At 44.9% G+C, this 23,126-nt stretch overlaps 1 non-coding gene across 3 annotated transcripts in view; it reads left to right on the top strand.

Moving 5' to 3' along the window:
• Window positions 1-427: 427 nt before the first annotated feature.
• The window catches only part of LOC128689834 (uncharacterized), a 77,848-nt gene continuing 55,149 nt past the window's right edge, over window positions 428-23,126 (top strand). For 2 of the 3 annotated variants that reach the window (XR_011392333.1, XR_011392332.1), the window contains exon 1: window positions 588-745. This is a non-coding gene — a transcript (uncharacterized protein). Of the gene's footprint in view, window positions 746-23,126 lie in introns of all 3 variants that reach the window. The other variant, XR_011392331.1, reaches the window with a different exon arrangement.

Genomic DNA, 23,126 nt, shown 5'->3' with positions numbered 1-23,126 from the left:
TATCGTTGTTGTCTCCCAAGGAGATTACTCGTATGCATGTAATGTTGAGGTACGTACAAGTAATCACTCCTAGAAAATTTTCCATATATATTGTACATGTACTTGGAGAAATAAAAATTATAATAATAATAATAATGAAATAATAATAATAATAATAATAATAAAATAATAATAATAAAATAATAATAATAATAATAATAATAATAATAATGATAATAATAATAATATTAATATTATTATTATTATTATTATTATTATTATTATTGTTGTTATTATTATTATTATTATTATTATTATTATTATTATTATTATTATTATTATTATTATTATTATTATTATTATTATTATTATTATTATTACCAGAAAAACTTCGGGTGTTGTAAATGGGAGTGTCGTGCAGCCGGTTACTGACTCAGATTGGGTGCTCACCTTAACTGATAAGTAATGCTTGTTCACTTCACATGTTGGGACTCTTCCTTCATTTCCATTTCTAAACAAAGATTTAATCAAGGTTGCTTACCGGAAGTGTAGGTGATGTGATGTTGCTTCCAGGAGAGTTGACGGAGGTGTGTGAGGTGCCAGGTGACCCTTACATGGTCAACAAGACCAGCGTCTGCAGCAGCAGCAGCAGCAGTGGCGGGGGCCTCCAGCAAGAATAACTGTCTCACTATTTCGTCAATACTGCTGCTAACTTAGCAATCTTTTTGCAATGTAGAAGAAAGCTATTGATGTTTTGGGTAGACAGGTATGGCTTGACATTGCTTTCATTGTATTTTTAGTGCAATGGTGACCAAAAACTGGACAAATATCTATGTCTGCCATGTTGGAAGTCCTTTCAGCATTATTAAACCCAGGATGAGACAAAACAAGCAATATAGTTTATTATAATATTAAGGTAGCGTCGTGTGTCCTAGGTATTACACTAACACTTCAGCCACTATGTACTACTAACACTCAATACTTAACCAATTTCCAAGTGTAATAATAATGTTTATCTGAGCTGTGAGGTGACGCAGCCTCCGGGGGTTGATCCCACCACCACTGTGCTCTACACTGCCTCTGGTGCTCTACACTGCCTCTGGTACTCTACACTGCCTCTGGTGCTCTACACTGCCTCTGGTGCTCTACACTGCCTCTGGTGCTCTACACTGCCTCTGGTGCTCTACACTGCCTCTGGTGCTCTACACTGCCTCTGGTGCTCTACACTGCCTCTGGTACTCTACACTGCCTCTGGTGCTCTACACTGCCTCTGGTGCTCTACACTGCCTCTGGTGCTCTACACTGCCTCTGGTGCTCTACACTGCCTCTGGTGCTCTACACTGCCTCTGGTACTCTACGCTGCCTCTGGTGCTCTACACTGCCGCTGGTGCTCTACACTGCCTCTGGTGCTCTACACTGCCTCTGGTGTTCTACACTGCCTCTGGTGCTCTACACTGCCTCTGGTGCTCTACACTGCCTCTGGTGCTCTACACTGCCTCTGGTGCTCTACACTGCCTCTGGTGCTCTACACTGCCTCTGGTGCTCTACACTGCCTCTGGTACTCTACACTGCCTCTGGTGCTCTACACTGCCTCTGGTACTCTACACTGCCTCTGGTGTTCTACACTGCTTCTGGTAGTCTACACTGCCTCTGGTGCTCTACACTGCCTCTGGTGCTCTACACTGCCTCTGGTGCTCTACACTGCCTCTGGTGCTCTACACTGCCTCTGGTGTTCTACACTGCCTCTGGTGCTCTACACTGCCTCTGGTGCTCTACACTGCCTCTGGTGCTCTACACTGCCTCTGGTGCTCTACACTGCCTCTGGTGCTCTACACTGCCTCTGCACTACACTACCCCTGTGCTCTACACTACCTCTCTGCTCTACACTACCTCTGGTGCTCTACACTACCACGGTGCTCTACACTACCACTGTGCTCTATACTGCCACTGTGCTCTACTTTGGTGCTCTACACGACCTCTGGTGCTCTACACTACCCCTGTGCTCTACACTACCTCTGCTCTACACTATCTCTGGTGCTCTACACTACCACTGCTCTACACTACCAGTGTGCTCTACACTACCTCTGGTGCTCTAAACCACCCCTGTGCCCTACACTACAACTGTCCTCTACACTACCTCTGGTGCTCTACACTACCTCTGGTGCTCTACACTACCCCTGTGCTCTACACTGCCACTGTGCTGTACACTACCTCTGTGCTCGACACTATCTCTGGTGCTCTACACTGCCTCTGGTACTCTACACTGCCTCTGGTACTCTACACTGCCTCTGATGCTCTACACTGCCTCTGGTGCTCTATACTGCCCCTGGTGATCTACACTGCCTCTGGTGCTCTACACTGCCTCTGGTGCTCTACACTACCTCTGGTGCTCTACACTGCCTCTGGTACTCTACACTGCCTCTGGTGCTCTATACTGCCTCTGGTTCTCTATACTGCCTCTGGTACTCTACACTGCCCCTGGTGCTCTACACTGCCTCTAGTGCTCTACACTGCCTCTGGTACTCTACACTTCCTCTGGTACTCTACACTGCCTTTGGTGTTCTACACTACCTCTGGTGCTCTACACTGCCTCTGGTACTCTACACTGCCTCTGGTGCTCTACAGTGCCTCTCGTACTCTACACTGCCTCTGCTCTACACTGCCTCTGGTGCTCTTCAGTGCCTCTGGAGCTCTACACTGCCTCTGGTGCTCTACACTGCCTCTGGTGCTCTTCAGTGCCTCTTGTACTCTACACTGCCTCTTGTGCTCTACACTTCCTCTTGTACTCTACACTGCCTCTGGTGCTCTACACTGCCTCTGGTGGTCTACAGTGCCTCTCGTACTCTACACTGCCTCTGGTGCTCTACACTGCCTCTGGTGCTCTACACTGTCTCTGGTGCTCTACACTACCCTTGTGCTCTACACTGCCACTGTGCTGTACACTACCTCTGTGCTCGACACTACCTCTGGTGCTCTACACTGCCTCTGGTACTCTACACTGCCTCTGGTACTCTACACTGCCTCTGGTGCTCTATACTGCCTCTGGTGCTCTACACTACCTCTGGTGCTCTACACTACCCCTGTGCTCTACACTGCCACTGTGCTGTACACTACCTCTGTGCTCGACACTACCTCTGGTGCTCGACACTGCCTCTGGTACTCTACACTGCCTCTGGTGCTCTACACTGCCTCTGGTGCTCTACACTGCCTCTGGTGCTCTATACTGCCTCTGGTGATCTACACTGCCTCTGGTACTCTACACTGCCTCTGGTGCTCTACACTGCCTCTGGTGTTCTACACTACCTCTGGTGCTCTACACTACCCCTGTGCTCTACACTGCCACTGTGCTGTACACTACCTCTGTGCTCGACACTACCTCTGATGCTCTACACTGCCTCTGGTACTCTACACTGCCTCTGCTACTCTACACTGCCTCTGCTGCTCTATACTGCCTCTGGTGCTGTACACTGCCTCTGGTGCTCTACACTGCTTCTGGTGCTCTATACTGCCTCTGGTGATCTACACTGCCTCTGGTACTCTACACTGCCTCTGGTGCTCTACACTGCCTCTGGTGCTCTACACTACCTCTGGTGCTCTACACTACCCGTGCTCTACACTGCCACTGTGCTGTACACTACCTCTGTGCTCGACACTACCTCTGGTGCTCTACACTGCATCTGGTACTCTACACTGTCTCTGGTGCTCTACACTGCCTCTGGTACTTTATACTGCCTCTGGTGCTCCATACTGCCTCTGGTACTCTACACTGCCTCTGGTGCTCTACACTGCCTCTAGTTCTCTACACTGCCTCTGGTACTCTACACTTCCTCTGGTACTCTACACTGCCTCTGGTGCTGTACACTGCCTCTGGTGCTCTACACTGCCTCTTGTGATCTACACTTCCTCTGGTACTCTACACTGCCTCTGGTGCTCTACACTGCCTCTGGTGCTCTACAGTGCCTCTCGTACTCTACACTGCCTCTTGTGCTCTACACTGCCTCTGGTACTCTACACTGCCTCTGGTGCTCTACACTGCCTCTGGTGCTCTACACTGCCTCTGGTGCTCTACACTGCCTTTGGTGCTCTACACTACCACTGCTCTACACTACCACTGCTCTACACTACCCCTGTGCTCTACACTTCCTCTCTGCTCTACACTACCTCTGGTGCTCTACACTACCACAGTGCTCTACGCTACCACTGTGCTCTATACTGCCACTGTGCTCTACACTACTACTTGTGCTCTAAACGACCTCTGGTGCTCTACACTACCCCTGTGCTCTACACTACCTCTCTGCTCTACACTACCTCTGGTGCTCTACAATACCACTGCTCTACACTACCAGTGTGCTCTACACTACCTCTGGCGCCCTACACTACCCGTGTGCTCTACACTGCCACTGTGCTGTACACTACCTCTGTGCTGCCTTCAAGAGAGAGCTGGACAGATACCTAAAGTCAGTGCCGGATTAGCCGGGCTGTGGCTCGTACGTTGGTCTGCGTGCGGCCAGCAGTAACAGCCTAGTTGATCAGGCCCTGATCCATCGGGAGGCCTGGTCATGGACCGGGCCGCGGGGGCGTTGATCCCCGGAATAACCTCCAGATAATCCAGATAATCGACACTACCTCTGGTGCTCTACACTGCCTCTGGTACTCTACACTGCCTCTGGTGCTCCATACTGCCTCTGGTGCTCTACACTGCCCCTGGTGCTCTACAATGCCTCTGGTGCTCTATACTGCCTCTGGTGATCTACACTGCCTCTGGTACTCTACACTGCCTCTGGTGCTCTACACTGCCTCTGGTACTCTACACTGTCTATGGTGCTCTATGCTGCCTCTGGTGCTCTACACTACAATGATCTACACGCACACTGCTCTACACTACCCGTGTGCTTTACCTGGAGTTTACCTGGAAAGAGTTCCGGGGGTCAACACCCCCGCGGCCTGGTCTGTGACCAGGCCTCCTGGTGGATCAGAGCCTGATCAACCAGGCTGTTGCTGCTGGCTGCACGCAAACCAACGTACGAGCCACAGCCCGGCTGATCCGGAACTGACTTTAGGTGCATTCTGCTCTACACTACCTCTGGTGCTCTACACTACCTCAGTGCTCTACACTACCACTGTCCTCTATACTGCCACTGTCCTCTATACTGCCACTGTGCTCTACACTACTTCTGGTGCTCTACACTACCCCTGTGCTCTACACTACCTCTCTGCTCTACACTACCTCTGGTGCTCTACACTTCCACTGCTCTACATTACCAGTGTGCTCTACACTACCTCTGGTGCTCTAAACCACCCCTGTGCCCTACACTTCCACTGTGCTCGACACTACCTCTGGTGCTCGACAGTACCTCTGGTGCTCTACACTGCCTACGGTACTCTACACTGCCTCTGGTACTCTACACTGCCTCTGGTGCTCTATACTGCCTCTGGTACTCTACGCTGCCTCTGGTGCTCTATACTGCCTCTGGTGATCTACACTGCCTCTTGTACTCTACACTGCCTCTGGTGCTCTATACTGCCTCTGGTGCTCTACACTGCCTCTGGTGCTCTATACTGCCTCTGGTGATCTACACTGCCTCTGGTGCTCTACACTGCCTCTGGTGCTCTACACTGCCTCTGGTGCTCTACAGTGCCTCTGGTACTCTACACTGTGTCTGGTGCTCTACACTGCCTCTGGTGCTCTACACTGCCTCTGGTGCTGTACACTGCGTGTGGTGCTCTACACTGCCTCTGGTGCTCTACACAACCACTGCTCTACACTACCACTGCTCTATACTACCCCTGTGCTCTACAGTACCCCTCTGCTCTACACTAACTCTGGTGCTCTACACTACCACAGTGCTCTACACTACCACTGTGCTCTATACTGCCACTGTGCTCTACTTCTGGTGCTCTACACGACCTCTGGTGCTCTACACTGCCTCTGGTACTCTACACTGCCTCTGGTGCTCTATAATGCCTCTGGTGATCTACACTGCCTCTGGTACTCTACACTGCCTGTGGTGCTCTACACTGCCTGTGGTGCTCTACACTGCCTGTGGTGCTCTACACTGCCTCTGGTGCTCTACACTGCCTCTGGTACTCTACACTGCCTCTGGTGCTCTACACTGCCTCTGGTACTCTACACTGCCTCTGGTGCTCTATTCTGCCTCTGGTGCTCTATACTTCCACTGAAACTCTACACTGCATCTGGTGCTCTACACTGCCTCTAGTGCTCTACACAGCTTCTGGTACTCTACACTTCCTCTGGTACTCTACACTGCCTCTGGTGCTCTACACTGCCTCTGGTGCTCTACAATGCCTCTGGTGCTCTACACTGCCTCTGGTGCTCTACAGTGCCTCAAGTACTCTGCACTGCCTCTTGTGCTCTACACTGCCTCATATTCTACACTGCCTCTGGTGCTCTACACTGCCTCTGGTGCTCTACACTGCCTCTGGTGCTCTACACTGCCTCTTGTGCTCTACACTGCCTCTGGTGCTCTACACTGCCTCTGGTGGTCTACACTGCCTCTGGTGCTCTACACTGCCTCTGGTGCTCTACACTGCCTCTGGTGCTCTACAGTGCCTCTCGTACTCTACACTGCCTCTTGTGCTCTATACTGCCTCTGGTACTCTACACTGCCTCTGGTGCTCTACACTGCCTCTGGTGCTCTACACTGCCTCTGGTACTCTACACTGCCACTTGTGCTCTACACTACCACTGCTTTACACTACCACTGCTCTACACTACCCTTGTGCTCTACGCTTCCTCTCTGCTCTACACTACCTCAGGTGCTCTACACTACCACAGTGCTCTACACTGCCACTGTGCTCTATACTGCCACTGTCCTCTACACTACTTCTGGTGCTCTACACGACCTCTGATGCTCTACACTACCCCTGTGCTCTACACTACCTCTATGCTGTACACTACCTCTGGTGCTCTACACTACCACTGCTCTACACTACCAGTGTGCTCTACACTACCTCTAGTGCTCTAAACCACCCCTGTGCCTTACACTACCACTGTGCTCTGCACTACCTCTGGTACTCTACACTACCTCTGGTGCTCTTACACTACCCCTGTGCTCTACACTCCCACTGTGCTGTACACTACCTCTGTGCTCGACACTACCTCTGGTGCTCTACACTGCCTCTGGTACTCTACACTGCCTCTGGTACTCTACACTGCCTCTGGTGCTCTATACTGCCTCTGGTGCTCTACACTGCCTCTGGTGCTCTACAATGCCTCTGGTGCTGTATGCTGCTTCTGGTGATCTACACTGCCTCTGGTACTCTACACTGCCTTTGGTGCTCTACACTGCCTCTGGTGCTCTATACTGCCTCTGGTGCTCTACACTGACTCTGGTACTCTACACTGCCTCTGGTGCTCTACACTGCCTCTGGTACTGTACACTGTCTCTGGTGCTCTATACTGCCTCTGGTGCTCTATACTGCCTCTGGTGCTCTACACTGCCTCTGGTGCTCTACATTGCCTCTGGTGCTCTGCACTGCCTCTGGTGCTCTACACTGCCTCTGGTGCTCTACACTACCTCTGGTGCTCTACACTACCACAGTGCTCTACACTACCACTGTGCTCTATACTGCCACTGTGCTCTACAGTACTTCTGGTGCTCTACACGACCTCTGGTGCTCTACACTACCCCTGTGTTCTACACTACCTCTCTGCTCTACACTACCTCTGGTGCTCTACACTGCCACTGCTCTACACTACCAGTGTGCTCTACACTACCTCTGGTGCTCTAAACCATCCGTGTGCCCTACACTACCACTGTGCTCTACGCTACCTCTGGTACTCTAAACTACCTCTGGTGCTCTACACTACCACTGTGCTCTACACTGCCACTGTGCTGTACACTACTTCTGTTATGGAAAATTTTTTAGGGGTGTTACCTGTATGTACCTCAACTTTACATGCATACAAGTAATCTCATTGGGAGACAACCATTTTTTTTACCGTAGTCACCCCGTGTAGACATGTGAGAAAACTTAACCACCCCTGTTCACGACAGGAGGTTCCTTCAACCTCACAATCTTATCCATAGCTATCCGAGACCAGTATAAATTGGATAGCACCCCCAAGTACAGTGCTACTAATTAATTGTGGACTGTATAGATTATATTAGTTTAACTGAATGAAGGGGGGGGGGAGTAGGATACACATGGATATATCCATCAAGGAAAAACTCTTGTACATAATCCCACCACTTACCAGATTTTCTCTGGTGGTCACTTGATGTAGCTGGATCACCCATAACCTATCCAATTACAACATACCTAACTGACCAGTATCAGTCTGCTATAACTAGAAAGGTTGCTTAACTGTGGGTGATTGATGCTCCTTATTTCCTCCATTCACCATCTCATTTCGATGTCCTGCTACACCGACACGGTTCTTATTCCAGCAGGACGAGGTATCCGTTGGTTTGTCCCGGTTTAGAAGGCGTGACTCCATAAAAAGTTCACTGTCCTCGGGACAGGAACAACGTCGTCTAATGTGTTCATTCGGAGCAAGGCGACTTATTTCACTTCACGCATTCTCTTAACTTAGTGTTATTATCATTAATTACATTACAGTTCACAAGACGATTTAATGTCTCATAATTATTATACACATTAGAGGTCACTCCATTAAGATCTGGGACCGATGAGTGGGGATTAACTCACGGGTAATTTTCCCTGGACACATTCCATGGCGGCGCACCCGTCACCCCCAGCCCTACCATTATTCACTAATTTTACCACTTAATTACAGCGGTGCCATCAATCACGTTCCCTCACTCTTTACCAGGGACAGTCACGACACTTCCTATTATGAAGTGAGGCGTATATTAATCCTTAGGCCGCCGTGAACGCCAATTTCCTGGTCCCATGTTTTCATAGCCTCTTAAACCCATTCAAAACACTCCCGCCTCCTTGCCCTGAGTCGACCTGTCCCCCCCCCGCACATCCGCGCAGGCGCAAAAAGGAACCCTGATGGTTTTATTCAAAATACAATTTAGAACAACAGTAATGCATTAATCATGTATATTAAATTATAAAAATATATACAGTATAATTATGGGAATTTATTTTCCACACTGCAGTCGGGCGGAGGTCGTTGTTAGACGACTTAAATAATGTGGAGTACAATTTTCCCATCTTCACTGGCCACCTGGCTTGGGAACTCCAACACTGGTATTTACATAATCCCCCATTAATTCTTTCCACCTGTTAACTCCTCAGGTAGGGCTCCATCTAAAGCACACTCAAGCTTCCATGCTTCTGGTATTAACAATTTCCCTCTTATTGTAAGGTGTGACACTAAGCCTATGCTCTCTGGGTTAATTTATTGGGCATACTGGAATTATGAGACTTTAACAATAACAAGTCTCTCTCAGTATCCCAAGTCAGCCCCAGCACATTACTGCAGATAGGCACTTCAACTCCATGGCCATCCATATTTATTGATCCCTCAAAATGGACTAATTACTGTTCCATTCCCTCAGGGGCATAAGCCTATGCTTCCTGGGTTAATCTATTGGGCATACTGGAATTATGAGATGTTAACAATAACAAGTCTCTCTCAGTGTCCCAAGTCAGCCCCAGCACATTACTGCATTATTTCATTAACCCCTTCACATATCCTCATTAGTTCCTCTTCAGTTGATGTCACACCCGGAAATTGCCCACATAAGATTATTTACCCAATTACTACGCTCAGTAATAATAATAACTACGCTCAGTGGACCACCTGTGCACTTAAGGTGTGCATTTATCATTGCCTGAAGTAAGAACAATTTTTATTATTTAACTGTTTATTAATTATATCATTATAAGCAGTCAAAAATTTTGGTGTCTTGCTCAGTTCGCAGAGCTGAGCATTTTAACTGTCCATACGCCATCTTATAATTAGTAGATAATTCTGGACGGTTTAGCTTCCACGGAAGTCACACCCAGTAATGTCCAGATTCAAATTTAATATTCTTCAGGTATTGTTCCTGAGTAAAGGAATCATTTGGACTTTCCTCATTTATATTAATCCCTATGCTGTCCAGCTCCCACAAATTAGACTGGTTCAACATCATTCTCGATAGAAGAATACTTGTACTGGATTGACCTTTCATGAGTAAGACACCGTGACTGTATTCACTACTTCCTCTAGTCGTTATTACTAGGCGGTAGTCTGCCATATATTACAAGGCCCGTACCAGTGTTGAGGAGAGTGACGCCACTTGGTTTTGGATTTATGCCCTTTATCCTGAATTATTACATCCAACACCGGCAAGGCTACCTCAGCTAGGCCATCATTATTGCCATTAGCTGCAACCTTGACATCAGTCACTGTAGTGTCAGGGTTATTAACATTATCATTATTGTCACCATTATTATAAGAATTACATACAACCCTGCACATAACTGTATGGTGCCTTCCCTTGTTGCATTGATAGCAACTGTTCAATTTGGTATGATAATCCTTTACATTATGATTGTCTAGACATCTGATAAATCTGCCAAGTTCTTTCATTCTTTCCACTTTAATATCCCATGAACTATAGGCATTACAATTTTTAGTGAAATGAGTACCCTTACAGAAGAGACAGTCTCTCTTTTCCTTGCCTGACCTCTTATTAACTGGGTTACCCTTACTGAGGTACTTATTCCTCTTACCTTGATGTGAGGAACAACTATTACTGATTCCTGTCACTTAACATGTGCCTATTTAACTCTTAATTATGATTGTTACCACTGGGATTATTTTTCCTTTTTGAGACTTGACAGATACTTCAGAGTCATTATGTGTTATATCCTTAGAACTGTTTGGCTGACTGGTCTGCAATTGAACAATTAATTCTTGCCGACCTAGTCTGATTTCCTCCAGACCGTACTCTGGAGGTTTTGGCAAACACACCCTTTGCATTAATAGGTTGATCAACTGCCTGGCTTACACCCTTTAATTTATTCAAAGCCTTACTTTTACAAGACAGTTTTTCTTCCAATTCTTAATGTTGATTAATTAAAACATTCATTTCCATTCCATCTGCACAATTCTCCAGCAGATCTCTTTCACAGTCTTTAAGCCACAATTTGTACCCCTCAAATCTACTCTCTAAAGCATCTAAATATAACTTTAATTCATTAGGGTTCACGGTTCTTTGATTTATTAAATCCAAGCACTTGTATGCCTTCGTCACATGGCCTTTAATAGCCTGTAATGATGCTTTCATTACTCTAAAATCCACGGACTTGTCAGCCACATTAACTCCATCAGATCCAGTCATGGTTAGAGAATTATTAATCACTGATTATACAACTTAAGTAGGCGCCTTGAGAGAGTAATTCTTGCACTTTACTCTTGTATAAATCCTAGCCACCCATGTGCTAGTAATTAATTGGCTAATTATCATCCACCACATGATCGATTAAATTTGTGTACCCTATACCCACTTCCTTCAATCAGTCACTTAATTATTAAGTAATTAATTCAATTAATTTTTTCACTGATTGCATCCGGTTCAGGAAGGACCAGTGGGCAGATATGGAAAATTTTGTAGGGTGTTACCTGTATGTACCTCAACATTACATGCATACAAGTAATCTCATTGGGAGACAACCATATTGTTTACCGTAGTCACCCCGTGTAGACATGTGAGAAAACTTAACCACCCCTGGTCACGGCAGGTGGTTCCTTCGACCTCACAATCTTATCCATATCTATCCGAGACCAGTATAAATTGGATAGCACCCCCAAGTACGGCGCTACTAATTAATTGTGGACTGTATAGATTATATTAGTTTAACTGAATGGAGGGGGGGGGGTAGGATACACATGGATATATCCATCAAGGAAAAACACTTGTACATAATCCAAACACTTACAAGATTTTCTCTGGTGGTCACTTGATGTAGCTGGATCACCCATAACCTATCCAATTACAACATACCTAACTGGCCAGTATCAGTCTGCTATAACTAGAAAGGTTACTTAACTGTGGGTGATTGATGCTCCTTATTTCCTCCATTCACCATCTCATTTCGATGTCCTGCTACACCGACACGGTTCTTATTCCAGCAGGACGAGGTATCCGTTGGTTTGTCTCGGTTTAGAAGTCGTGACTCCATAAAAAGTTCACTGTCCTCGGGACGGGAACAATGTGGTCTAATGTGTTCACTCGGAGCAAGGCGACTCATTTCACTTCACGCATTCTCTTAACTTAGTGTTATTATCATTAATTACATTACAGTTCACAAGACGATTTAATGTCTCATAATTATTATACACATTAGAGGTCACTCCATTAGATCTGGGACCGATGAGTGAGGATTAACTCACGGGTAATTTTCCCTGGACACATTCCATGGCGGCGCATCCGTCACCCCCGGTCCTACCATTATTCACTAATTTTACCACTTAATTACAGCGGTGCCGTCAATCACGTTCCCTCACTCTTCACCAGGGACAGTCACGACACTTCCTATTATGAAGTGAGGCCTATATTAATCCTTAGGCCGCCGTGAACACCAATTTCCTGGTCCCATGTTTTCACAGCCTCTTAAACCCATTCAAAACACTCCCGCCTCCTTGCCCTGAGTCGACCTGTCCCCCCCCCCCTGCACATCCGCGCAGGCACAAAAGGGAACCCTGATGGTTCTATTCAAAATACAATTTAGAACGACAGTAATGCTTTAATCATGTATATTTACATTATTGGGAATTTATTTTCCACATCTGTGCTCGACACTACCTCTGGTGCTCTACACTGCGTCTGGTACTCTACACTGCCTCTGGTACTCTACACTGCCTCTGGTACTCTACACTGCCTCTGGTGCTCTATACTGCCTCTGGTGCTCTATACTGCTTCAGGTACTCTACACTGCCTCTGGTGCTCTACACTGCCTCTAGTGCTCTACACTGCCTCTGGTACTCTACACTGCCTCTGGTGCTCTACAGTGCCTCTGGTGCTTTACACTGCCTCTGGTGCTCTACACTGCCTGTGGTGCTCTACACTGCCTCTGGTACTCTACACTGCCTCTGGTGCTCTACACTGCCTCTGGTGCTCTACACTGCCTCTGGTGCTCTAGAATACCACTGCTCTACACTACCACTGCTCTACACTACCCCTGTGCTCTACACTACCTCTGCTCTACACTACCTCTGGTGCTCTACACTACCACAGTGCTCTACACTACCACTGTGCTCTATACTGCCACTGTGCTCTACACTACTTCTGGTGCTCTACACTACCCCTGTGCTCTACACTACCTCTGCTCTACACTACCTCTGGTGCTCTAAACCACCCCTGTGCCCTACATTACCACTGTGCTCTACACTACCTCTGGTGCTCTACAGTACCTCTGGTGCTCTTCACTACCCCTGTGCTCTACACTGCCACTGTGCTGTACACTACCTCTGTGCTCGACACTACCTCTGGTGTTCTACACTGCCTCTGTGCTCTACACTACTTGTGGGGCTCTACATTGCCTCTGGTGCTCTACACTACCCCTGTGCTCTACACAACTTCTCTGCTCTACACTACCTCTGGTGCTCTACACCAGAGTCTACCAGAGTCAGAAATAAAGGAAGCCAGGTTAGTAGGATCCCATGGTAGAAAAAGTGTTATGCTTAGATTCCACTCACATGACGGGAAAAAAGACTTAATAATTGCATCTATTAAAGTAAAGAAAGAGGTATACATAAACGAGTGTCTTACCAAAAAACGTCAGAACCTCCTGTATAGAGTCAGAAAACTTAAGCGGGAGAATAATGACACAATACACCAATACTTCACATGGGATGGGAAAATTCTAGTTAGGAAAACGAATGTAGGTCAACTGTACACAATCACGAACGAGAATGATCTATCACGATTTCTCAGGGATACTAATCTTACAGAGAATAACTAAACAATGTCCAACCTAAAAGCCTACGTAGTGTAGTGTATGTTTTGCTCCATTATTTTTTAAATTTCATAGTACAGTCTCTTAGTAGTTAAATAATCAACTACCTCATTATGTGATTTTACTAGTAAGCATAAGTCACCTTATGTAATTTTCTTATTTACTATTGTCTGCTTAAATATTAGCTCAATTGATACTTTCTCTGTCCATATTACTACCTCATATTTTTTTAAATACTATTAATTGATATTACTTGCTAAAATTAATAATTAATTACCATTTTTACTATCAGTACAATTTACTCTTAACATTTTTGACATCATTTAATTACCATTACTTGTCTAATTACCATAACCTGTTTTAATACCACATTTACTATCTTAGATTACTCTTAAATACCATGTACAGTGGACCCCCGCATAACGATGGCATCACATAGCGATTTTTCCGCATACCGATTACTTTTATCGCAAAATTTTTGCCGCGCATACCGATTAAAAACCCGCTTACCGATTTTCGTCCGAGACGCGTCCAATGTGCCCTCACATGTGCCGGCCGTCCCATTGTTTACCAGCCAGCCTCCGCGGTAACATCCAAGCATACACTCGGAATATTTCGTATTATTACAGTGTTTTCGGTGCTGTTTCTGGAAAATAAGTGACCATGGGCCCCAAGAAAGCTTCTAGTGCCAACCCTGTGGTAAAAAGGGTGAGAATTAGTATGGAAATTAAGAAAGATTTTGAAGGGTTTGGGGCTAACCCTGAGAAGCCTATGCCAGTTGTGGAATCCATTGTGCCTACTTCAAAGATTAAGGAAATGTGTGCACAGTGGGTTGAACTGCAAACCTTTATAGATGAAAATCACCCTGACACAGCTGTTGCAAGCCGTGCTGGTGACTATTTCAATGACAATGTTATGGCCCATTTTAGGAAAGTCTTGAAGGAACGGGAGGTACAGAGCTCTATGGACAGATTTGTTGTGCGACAGAGGTCCAGTGACTCTCAAGCTGGTCCTAGTGGCATTAAAAGAAGAAGGGAAGTAACCCCAGAAAAGGACTTGCTACCTCAAGTCCTAATGGAAGGGGATTCCCCTTCTAAACAGTAAGAAGATAATGCTCTCCCCTCCTCCCATCCCATCAATCATCACCAGATCTTCAATAAAAGTAAGTGTCATGTAATTGTGCATGCCTTTTTCAGTTTGTGTGTATTAAAATTAACATTTCATGTGGTAAAAAAAAATTTTTTTCATACTTTTGGGCGTCTTGCACGGATTAATTTTATTTCCATTATTTCTTATGGGGAAAATTCATTCGCATAACGATTATTTCGCATAACGATGAGCCCTCTTGCACGGATTAAAATCGTTAACCGGGGGTCCACTGTACTGCCAAATAACCTCTAGTATAACTAACAGTGCAATATTGAATCCAAATAACTCTTCTTAAAATTTAATACTTGAAATATTAATCTTTTTTTTAATCATTATTACTTACTAAAATTTTATTAAACACCATATTTACTACAAGTCAATTTTACTTTTGTACATTAATCATTATTTTATACTTTTCATAACATTTTGTTGCCAAATTTTCAAGTTTGTATATTCAACTCCAACCTTTATATTATCCTTTGTACCTGTGTACCTGTCTACCTGTCTACCTGTGTACCTGTGTACCTGTCTACCATCTTACTATCATATTATAACCAAGTCATTGCCATTGTTATATTTTACTTATTATTCTTTTGGTACTTTAATTTGTGAATTTTATTTTGTCGATTTAAATCTAGTTATACTCTTGATCTTGTTAACAACCTATATCAGACCCTAGTGCAATTGCTCGTACCATTTTAATTTGTATTTTTATATTATAAGTTTATACCTAGTTGTACTTTAGCTCATTCTAGCTCAATACATAGACAACACCTAAACTAACTATACCTAGTTGTACTTTAGCTCATTCTAGCTCAATACATAGACAACACTAAATTTATTATATTAGACCTTAGTGCAGTTACAAGAGTGAGTCGGGTGCCACTTGTAATTTGTTTTTTTTTTTTATAGTATTAGTTTATACCTAGTTGTACTTCAGCTCATTCTAGCACAACACATAGACAATATCAATTTCATTATGTTTATTAGTGACTATACTCTATATGACCAAAGTGCTTTAGCGGTATACTTATCCAAACCTCCCACCACTACAGAAATCAGTATTAGAACTTGCCACATAATACAGGATATAAACAACCACTATTTAAACTTAAAAGATGAATGATCACGTTGACCCTGATCTAAACCTCCATAATCTAACACACAATCAAAACTTATTGGAAAGTAACTGCCTTTATTACACAGCATCACAAGCCAGCTCTATCCTGAACACTGCTCAAAGTCTATCAGTTCTTAACTACAACATTAGGTCCTTAAGCAAACACTATGATGACCTCCTGGCACTCCTTGAGTTGCTAAAAACACCCTTCTCCTGCATTATTCTCACTGAGACCTGGCTTAAGCAGGACACAATAGATATCTACCCTCTACCAGGATACACAGCAATCCACAACTGCAGACCATACCAACTTGGGGGTGGTACTGCAATCTATTACTCTAACCAACTATCTTGTATTAGCATTAATTGCTTTAGTGATGAATATGGGGAATACATTTTTGCTAATTTTACTGTAAAAAACCTCAAGACGCCTATAACAATCGGTGCCATAGACCGGATACCCCACACAAACATCCAAAACTTCAGTGAGAATCTAAAGTCACTAATAACAAACAGACAAATGAACAAGCACCACCTTCTCTTAGCTGGAGACTTCAATATCAACCTTGGCCTACCAGATGATCAGACTGTAACTGATTTCATCAACAATATGAACAACACACTTCTCATACCAACAATAACTAAACCAACCAGGCTGACTGAGAGAAGTGCAACCATAATAGACCACATATGGACCAATATACTAGCCCCCTTAAATCAGGGATAATCACAGACAGCACTACTGACCACTACCCAACCTTCCTCTTAACAAACATTAGTAAGCCACCACTCGAATACAACAAAGTTTCATTTAGACTCCATGACGAGGCCTCAATAAGGAATTTCACAGCAGACCTAGAGGCTGTTGAGTGGCCTACAGAATTCTCCAATGCCAATGGTATTGATGATTGGACAGACATTTTTCTTAACAAAATACTTAGACTATACAACAAACATTGTCCATAAAAACGAAACAGATCACGAATAAATGGCTTGGTTCCCCATGGCTAACCAGCAGCATTCTGAAATCCATTGATAAGAAACACCAATATGAAAAGCAATATAGACAGGGCTTAATACACAAAGATATTCTTAAATAATATTCAACAGTTCTCAACAAATTAATACAGAAAGCCAAACAATTGTACTACTCCAGCAGATTCACTGACACAAGACGAGATATAAAAAAGACCTGGAAAACACTTTCCCAGATTCTGGGGACCCACAAACTGAAAAAAACCAAGAATATTGTTCTAACTAAACCTCATGAAACACCACTGCATCCCACTGATACAGCTAACAAGATAAACGACTTCTTCTCAAACATAGGATCTAATCTCGCCAGTAAAATCCCACGTACCAATGCCCGTGCCGGGGACTACCTAGATGGGAATTTCCCAAATTCCTTCCATCTTGTACCAACTGAGCCCATGGAAGTCACCGCGATCATAAAGTCACTTAAAAATAACTCGGGGAATCTGTCTCACGTCCCACCATTATTGTACAAGCGAGCGGCCCATGTCCTTTCGCATGCTATTACATCACTTTTTAACAAGTCACTAGAAATTAGCACTTTCCCGACACTACTCAAGACGGCAAGGGTTACACCAGTACATAAAAGTGGTGACCCTACAGACGTAAACACCTATAGGCCAATATCAAACTTACCATTGCTATCCAAAATCTTCGAGAAACTCATGCACAGGAGACTATATTAATTTATAACGTCACAAAACATACTCAACCCCTGCCAATTTGGGTTCAGGAAAAATAAAAGCACTAATGATGCAATTATAAAAATGCTAGACCTGCTTTACACAGCATTGGAAAATAAGGAATATCCGCTAGGAATTTTTATTGACCTAAGAAAAGCGTTTGACCCAGTAGACCACGGCATCCTACTCCACAAACTTGACCACTATGGTATAAGAGGCCATGCGCTTGCATATTTTAAATCCTACCTTTCTAATAGGTATCAGTATGTCACCATTAAAGACACAGCCTCATCAATACGGCCACTTGATACTGGAGTTCTGCCGGGAAGTGTCCTTGGACCCCTGCTCTTCCTCATTTACATCAATGATCTTCCAAACATATCCCAACACCTGAAACCCATTCTCTTTGCTGATGACACAACTTATGTCATCTCCCACCCTAATCTTGGATGACAGCCAATAAACTTACACTTAACACTGGCAAAACCTACTATATTATGTTTGGTAGCAGAGCAGGTGTTGCGCAACTTAACATTAAGATCGACAACACTCTAATTGCCAGACATAATGAGGGCAAATTCCTTGGCCTATACTTCGACAACAACCTAAATTTCAGCACCCATATCCAACACATAACAAAAAAAGTATCCAAAACGGTGGGGATCCTCTCCAAGATATTATACTACGTACCGCAAACTGCCCTTCTCACACTATACCATTCACTTATATATCTATACCTCACTTATGCTATCTGTGCTTGGGGTTCAACTGCAGCAAACCACCTAAAGCCAATAATAACCCAACAAAAAGCCACAGTAAGAATAATCACTAAATCCCATCCCTGGCAACACACCCCCCCACTCTTCATAAATCTAAACTTACTCCCTGTTCAGAACATCCACACTTACTACTGTGCAATCTATATCTACAGGACCTTAAATTCCAATGTTAACCTTGACCTAAAATGCTTTCTTGATAGTTGTGACAGGATCCACAGGCATAACACCAGACACAAACATCTCTATGACATTCCCCTTTACAAAAATTCAATGTATTTCAAAGGACCTAAAATCTGGAACACCCTACCTGAAAACTCTAGAACTGCAGTCACATTCATCACTTTCAAAACTACAGTTAGAAAACATCTTATCTCCCTGATCCACCCCGACAACTAACTACATGATAACCACCTTGTGGTTTACAATTACACTCACTCACCCACTGACTATAAACCCTGAAATACTAATCTTAATCTTAAAATAATAAATCCTAACTAGTCATAAGTTTGCCTATGATACTCCAATATAGACCCCTTGTATTGTACCAAAACAAAAGCATTCATATTGCTAAACTCACAAATTATGATGTAGTCACTAAGACTTAATAACATAATCTGTAAGGATTTAATGTTAATTAATCTAAGTCTGCTCGAAATGCCTAGCCAGGCTAGGTGTCCTAGTGGCCCCCTCTGTAATTAGTATTTTATAACATGTAAACCACACAATACCCAAAACCTGTAAACCCCACATTGTAACCCTTATAGAGAATAAACTTGAATTGAATTGAATTGTGCTCTACACTACCAATGTGCTCTACACTACCTCTGGTGCTCTACACTACCCCTGTGCTTTACCTATGTGCTCTACACTACCCCTGTGCTTTACCTATGTGCTCTACACTACCTCTGTTGCTCTATACTACCTCTGGTGCTCTACACTACCTCTGGTGCTCTACACTACCTCTGTGCTCTACACTACCTCTGTGCTCTACCCCTGGGGCTCTATGCTACCTCTGGTGCTCTACATTACCCCTGTGCTCTACACTACCACTGTGCTCTACACTACATCTGGTGCTCTACACTACCTCTGTGCTCTACACTACCTCTGGTGCTCTACACTACCCCTGTTATCTACTCTACCACTGTGCTCTACACTACCTCTGGTGGTCTACACTACCCCTGTACTGTACACTACCCCTGTACCCTACACTACCTCTGTGCTCTACACTACTGCTGGTGTGCTACACTACTCATGTGCTCTACATTACCCCTGTGCTCTACACTACCACTTTGCTTTACACTATATCTGTGCTCTACACTACCTCTGCTCCACATGACCTCTGTGCTCTACTTCTGGTCCTCTACACTACCTCTGAGCTCTACCTCTGGTGCTCTGCACTACCTATGTGCTCTACACTACCTCTGGTGCTCTACCTCTGCTCTACACTACCTCTGGTGCTCTACACTACCCCTGTGCTCTACACTACCCCTGTACTCTACACTATCTCTGTGCTCTACACTACCTCTGGTGTGCTACATTACTCCTGTGCTCTACATTACCCCTGTGCTCTACACTACCACTTTGCTCTACACTTTCTCTGTGCTGTACACTACCTCTGCTCTACACTACCTCTGTGCTCTACCTCTGGTTCTCTACACTACCTCTGAGCTCTACCTCTTGTGCTCTGCACTACCTCTGTGCTCTACACTACCTCTGGTGCTCTACACTACCCCTGTGCTCTACACTACTGCTGTGCTCTACACTTCATCTGGTGCTCTACACAACCCCTGTGCTCTACACTACCTCTGTGCTCTACACTACCTGTGGTGCTCTACACTACCTCTGTGCTCTACACTTCCTCTGGTACTCTACACTTCCTCTGGTGCTCTACACTACCCCTGTGCTCTACACTACCTCTGTTCTACACTACCTTTGGTGCTCTACCTCTGGTGCTCTACACTACCTCTGTGCTGTACACTACCTCTGGTGCTCTACACTACCTCTGGTGCTCTACACTACCTCTCTGCTCTACACTACCTCTCTGCTCTACACTACCTCTGGTGCTTTACACTACCCCTTTGCTCTACACTACCCCTGTGCTCTACACTACCTCTGTGCTGTACACTACCTCTGGTGCTCTACACTACCTCTGGTGCTCTACACTGCCTCTCTGCTCTACACTACCTCTCTGCTCTACACTACCTCTGGTGCTCTACACTACCCCTTTGCTCTACACTACCTGGAGTTTACCTGGAGAGAGTTCCGGGGGTCAACGCCCCCGCGGCCCGGTCTGAGACCAGGCCTCCTGGTGGATCAGAGCCTGATCAACCAGGCTGTTGCTGCTGGCTGCACACAAACCAACATACGAGCCACAGCCCGGCTGATCCGGAACTGACTTTAGGTGCTTGTCCAGTGCCAGCTTGAAGACTGCCAGGGGTCTGTTGGTAATCCCCCTTATGTGTGCTGGGAGGCAGTTGAACAGTCTCGGGCCCCTGACACTTATTGTATGGTCTCTTAACGTGCTAGTGACACCCCTGCTTTTCATTGGGGGGATGGTGCATCGTCTGCCAAGTCTTTTGCTTTCGTAGTGAGTGATTTTCGTGTGCAAGTTCGGTACTAGTCCCTCTAGGATTTTCCAGGTGTATATAATCATGTATCTCTCCCTCCTGCGTTCCAGGGAATACAGGTTTAGGAACCTCAAGCGCTCCCAATAATTGAGGTGTTTTATCTCCGTTATGCGCGCCGTGAAAGTTCTCTGTACATTTTCTAGGTCGGCAATTTCACCTGCCTTGAAAGGTGCTGTTAGTGTGCAGCAATATTCCAGCCTAGATAGAACAAGTGACCTGAAGAGTGTCATCATGGGCTTGGCCTCCCTAGTTTTGAAGGTTCTCATTATCCATCCTGTCATTTTTCTAGCAGATGCGATTGATACAATGTTATGGTCCTTGAAGGTGAGATCCTCCGACATGATCACTCCCAGGTCTTTGACGTTGGTGATTCGCTCTATTTTGTGGCCAGAATTTGTTTTGTACTCTGATGAAGATTTAATTTCCTCATGTTTACCATATCTGAGTAATTGAAATTTCTCATCGTTGAACTTCATATTGTTTTCTGCAGCCCACTGAAAGATTTGGTTGATGTCTGCCTGGAGCTTTGCAGTGTCTGCAATGGAAGACACTGTCATGCAGATTCGGGTGTCATCTGCAAAGGAAGACACGGTGCTGTGGCTGACATCCTTGTCTATGTCGGATATAAGGATGAGGAACAAGATGGGAGCGAGTACTGTGCCTTGTGGAACAGAGCTTTTCACCGTAGCTGCCTCAGACTTTACTCTGTTGACGACTACTCTCTGTGTTCTGTTAGTGAGGAAATTATAGATCCATCGACCGACTTTTCCTGTTATTCCTTTAGCACGCATTTTGTGCGCTATTACGCCATGGTCACACTTGTCGAAGGCTTTTGCAAAGTCTGTATATATTACATCTGCATTCTTTTTGTCTTCTAGTGCATTTAGGACCTTGTCGTAGTGGTCCAATAGTTGAGACAGACAGGAGCGACCTGTTCTAAACCCATGTTGCCCTGGGTTGTGTAACTGATGGGTTTCTAGATGCGTGGTGATCTTGCTTCTTAGGACCCTTTCAAAGATTTTTATGATATGGGATGTTAGTGCTATTGGTCTGTAGTTCTTTGCTGTTGCTTTACTGCCCCCTTTGTGGAGTGGGGCTATGTCTGTTGTTTTTAGTAACTGTGGGACGACCCCCGTGTCCATGCTCCCTCTCCATAGGATGGAAAAGGCTCGTGATAGGGGCTTCTTGCAGTTCTTGATGAACACAGAGTTCCATGAGTCTGGCCCTGGGGCAGAGTGCATGGGCATGTCATTTATCGCCTGTTCGAAGTCATTTGGCGTCAGGATAACATCGGATAGGCTTGTGTTAATCAAATTTTGTGGCTCTCTCATAAAAAATTCATTTTGATCTTCGACTCTCAGTCTGGTTAGCGGCTTGCTAAAAACTGAGTCATATTGGGACTTGAGTAGCTCACTCATTTCCTTGTTGTCATCTGTGTAGGACCCATCTTGTTTAAGTAGGGGCCCAATACTGGACGTTGTTCTCGATTTTGATTTGGCATAGGAGAAGAAATACTTTGGGTTTCTTTCGATTTCATTTATGGCTTTTAGTTCTTCCCGCGATTCCTGACTCCTAAAGGATTCTTTTAGCTTAAGTTCGATGCTTGCTATTTCTCTGACCAGTGTCTCCCTACGCATTTCAGATATATTGACCTCTTTTAGCCGCTGTTATTCTTTTCCGTCGCCTGTAAAGGGAGCGCCTGTCTCTTTCTGTTTTACATCTACTCCTCCTTTTTCTTAGAGGAATAAGCCTTGTGCATACATCGAGTGCTACCGAGTTAATCTGTTCTAGGCATAAGTTGGGGTCTGTGTTGCTTAGTATATCTTCCCAGCTTATATCGGTTAGGACTTGGTTTACTTGGTCCCACTTTATG

This window comes from Cherax quadricarinatus, chromosome 22 (assembly GCF_038502225.1).
Source record: "Cherax quadricarinatus isolate ZL_2023a chromosome 22, ASM3850222v1, whole genome shotgun sequence".
NCBI lineage: Eukaryota > Metazoa > Arthropoda > Malacostraca > Decapoda > Parastacidae > Cherax > Cherax quadricarinatus.
Note: the sequence above shows the minus strand (reverse complement) of the source record. Positions and strands in the feature narration are given on the sequence as shown.